General features: G+C 38.1%; 1 long non-coding RNA gene across 1 annotated transcript; it reads right to left on the bottom strand.

The window, feature by feature from the left end:
* Positions 1-240: 240 nt before the first annotated feature.
* LOC138238165 (uncharacterized) lies at positions 241-1615 on the bottom strand. Its single transcript, XR_011189305.1, has 3 exons — positions 1504-1615; positions 681-851; positions 241-542 (listed from the first exon to the last, which is right to left on the bottom strand). It is a non-coding gene; the product is annotated as an uncharacterized lncRNA (long non-coding RNA).
* Between the last annotated feature and the right edge of the window lie 2606 nt (positions 1616-4221).

Genomic DNA, 4221 nt, shown 5'->3' with positions numbered 1-4221 from the left:
ATCTATAATATATGAAGCACTTGCACACTTGCATATGAAGTGCTGGGCTGCTGTTGTGGGAAGTTTTTGGGTGCTGTTTTTGAAAATATACTTCTGTTTGATTTGTAGCCCAATACCAAGATGTGTTGATGTTTATGGTTTTGATTTTTGATTAAATTTTTTTTCATTGCCCAGGTCAAAACTTATTTGCAAAATATTGATATCATCTTTAACATGTCATATGTTACTTCTCTTTCTTTGATTTAGATTCTTTGAGCTAATTTTCTTAGAGAATGAACCACAGTCTTTGGTTATTCAACCTCCCCTGATCTCCTCTCACTTGAGGACTTGTAATGATGTTGACTTATTCAGCATTAATCCTTTTGTTCTTGCTTTGGCTTGGAGGTGTGGAATCACAATGTCAGTCCTCAAGCAGCTTTTTACACACCTCGGAATTTCTCTGATGCAGCGAAGTCTCTTCTCCAGGAAGGGTGAATTTTCTTCCCTTCTGCATCATGATTTTTTTCCCACTGGGAAACCTCTCATGTATCACAATAGACTCCCTAAAGAAAAGATGGGGCAGAAGTAACAGAATTTAAAACCTTACAACCATGTCATGATATGTTGTTTTGGCCCATATGATCATTAATAAAAAGCAACATGCATGTGGGGACACAGAGATTGCACAGTATTTATTCCACCTGTAATGGAAAGAATCCTTCTTCAGTTGCAGGCAGTGAGAGATTGGAAGCTGCGAGAGGCTCACAGTGTTGACAACGGTGATCGGGGCATGGCTTTCTGAGTTGGTTTGGATCCCAGCTTGCCTGAAAGAGGTATCGATTTCTGTCCAGGCATAGACAGCCAAGACTCCTCTGTATGAAACAGTCAAACAAATTGAATTCAGAAAGGTAATTCAGTTGAACATATGAAGGTGTCATGCTTTTTGTTTTAACTTACGTACCTTTTATTTTTATCTTTTATTAAAGGTGCACACCCCAGTGCACCCAAAATGAAAAGTTTCCAGATACCCAGAGAGGACATGAGGCAGAGAGTTTTTCATTAACAAGGTTTTATAAATATATCAGGACCCAAAAGTCTGTTTTTTAAATCCATTTACAGAGGAATCAGAAAAATTTCAGTCCACTTTTCAATGTCTGCATAATTTTCACATACCATGCTGCACCACTGTAACGTTTTGTGTTTGGGTTTGAACAGATGAAATGAGACATGACAATTTCTATGAAATGGATTCCTATTTTTACTCATTCTCTGACCAGTAAAGATATACAGTATCTGTGCTGTATGCTGTACAGTAACACACTGGCCTTTTTCTTTGGGCTGTGTAATTGCACAGTGCACAATAGTAATAAAAGACTGCTGTTGATCTCTCAATAGCTCTCTTCTCTTGTCATTAAAATCAAAAGAATTTTAAGGTCAAATTCAAAACACACAGTAATTTTTTGTGTTATTATTAATGGAATCTGTCTTGTAATAAAGAGCAGATTTAGTGGTTCTTGATCTTACCTGCTTCTGATAGTGCTCTTTGACTGCTGACTCAACAAGCTGATCTCAATGCTACCTGTGACATCGAGATTGAGTCCTCCTTGAATGTGGATGAGGGCTTGTAAACCAGACTGAAGTGACAGAGCCTGAAAAAGCCTTGAGTTAATACATTTAAGGGAAATTTGCTTTTTTGTGTTAAGTAAAATGTGATGAGGCAAAATGAGTAATTAATAAAAATTCCTTGCACGCCTGTAGTGCCTTTCGTACAGCAAGATCCCAAAGCACTAAAATAATTGTAAATTGCATTTGTATTATAATTTACATTCAGGAGTGGACCCACTTCATGCACCATTGTAAAGTGCAGCCCCTACCTGGATGACCTATACTGTACTGGAGCAGCCATTCTGCACCAGCAGCTCCACCGCTCAGCTGAGCAAGTAGAGGATTGACAAACTGATTCAGCAGACCAGGGTAGAGTTCATCTAGAACACCAGAGTTAAAACCTCTACTCTTACAAACAGAAGATCGGAGGTTTTAGAAACCAACGAGAGAACATCTCAGTTTGAAGTCTTGTGTAAAGAATATCAGCTCCTACAACACAGTACACAGTACCCCCAGGGTACTGTGGGGGGTTTGTGTGGAAGTTCTGATCTGAAGGGAAGGGAGTCTCCTACTGGTCCACAATGAACACTATGTTGTGTTTGTTTCTGATGCATGTTTTCCTGGACAAATACTTTATATAAAGACAAATCACCAGGTCATTTGTTTAATCCAAATCCCCTTTCCACCTTTGCTTTGAAATATTACCTAATATTCTGACTCTGATAAAACATTTCTACTGTATATTGACTGACTTTTATACCTTTATGAACAATTTTTTATTGTTTTTATTGTTTTTATACTTTTATACATTATTTTTGAAGAAAAAAAAACAGTTCAGGGTGTAAACGTTTATTTTACCTGCAGATGGTCAATTATCAGAATATTTCCTCTCAGTATATTTTCAGGCTCCCCTGTGGCGGACCAATATTTCTCCATTAAATCGGAATATCCCTTGAAAATCATCACCGGGCGGAGCTGCACGTCGAGGACTATGGCCGACATTTCAGCTTCAATTTCTTCCTCCTCCTCTGCGCCTTCGTTTCCAAACAAAGAATCCAGACCTTTCGCCTCCATGGATACCTGCAAGCAAACTGGAGAGCTCTATTGCTGTTGTGATTAACCTTCACACTTACTGTCACCAGAAAGGTTCGCTCCTTTCAAAATATGAATTGCCCTTTAGAGAGAAGATGGTGAGGGAATCTCAGGCCTCCAAGAGGTTATTTTTAAATAGTTCCGCATCTTGAGATGAGCCAGGAAAAATGACTGATAGCTGTCATATGTCAAGGAAAGAGCTTTGTCATGATCGATTTGAAACCAGCAGTTGCACTGTGTGTGTCTGGCAGGATCAATAGGTTGCAATTGTGCTAACACTTAAACAGAGTTGAGCTGCAGCACGAACAGACATTAAAGAATTAATATACAATAGCACCACAATTTGAAGGTTAAAAATAGTGATTCATTATGACTTTAGTCCAGGGGCTTACTAAATTGTAAGTCATAGATAAATGTTAAGGGCACCTGCCCTTCATAACAATAATGTCAAAATGTTATGATTTACTCTTCTACACAGCTTCTATGTGAATTGCTAAGCTTCTTTGTTAATTAGGCTGATTGGTGTCTTGACATGAGAAATTACCTGTACAGAATGCATTGTACTTCCATTAATGTGGGTATAGAAATTAGTGTTACTTTGTCTTAAAAATCCATAGTCAGAAAAGAGGAAGTCAAAAGTGTAAGAGGACATCACATCCTTGTTTGCTAAACAAAGAAACAGAGAAAACAAATCATTGTTAGGGAGGTTTGAATTATATATGTCTTATAATATATGAAGTGCTTCTATACACATTTGATTTAAAATTTACTGATGAAAATAATGACAAAAAACCTGGCGCAGGTCAGCGATATATATTTGCTATGACTCATTTTTACAGGATGTTTAAGACGTCCCAGCTGAAAGGCACTGACCACACATTGTACCAGCACTCCCTTTTGAGGAAGGTTCTGGTGTAGTTAGTGAACACTACTGATCTGTGGATGTGCCACGGGAGTTTTTCAAAACAGGGAAAGGGTAATGGCACAGGACATTTTCCACAGGAAGGCAAGCCTGAGGTGAAGGAGCACTCCTGCACACACGGGTGTGTATGTGCAACCCAGAAAACTGTGACTGTTTACAGTCAGTGGCTCGAGCTTTTATGTCTCTCACTCAGATGTTATGCTTGGAAAAGCGCTGAAGGAAATGTTGCATAAACTCAGCTGCATTTAAGATTTCTGATGGTGCATTAAAAAATGATTTTTGGAAGTATGTGTCTTTTTGCGAAGGAAAAGGAAACAAAAAAGGCTGTAAGTACTTAGCATAATTCATCATCGCAGTTCATCCTATTTTATTATTATTCTTACCGGCCATGTAACCAGAATACACTGTGGAACTCCCACTTCTGGAAAGATGATTGTAGTTATTTAGCTTTAGATCCTTCAAGATGTCATGAATAATTTTCCTTGGAAGAAGTCAAAAACTGCATTAAATTAAACTGGTTAAAGAATCCATCTGCTACACTAGCTTTAAGGGCACAGAAAACAAGGTTTTATAATGCCTTTCTCAATTAGCATTCAAATGTGCCTTAGAATGCATTTGCTTTC

This window comes from Lepisosteus oculatus, chromosome 4, assembly GCF_040954835.1.
Source record: "Lepisosteus oculatus isolate fLepOcu1 chromosome 4, fLepOcu1.hap2, whole genome shotgun sequence".
NCBI lineage: Eukaryota > Metazoa > Chordata > Actinopteri > Semionotiformes > Lepisosteidae > Lepisosteus > Lepisosteus oculatus.
Note: the sequence above shows the minus strand (reverse complement) of the source record. Positions and strands in the feature narration are given on the sequence as shown.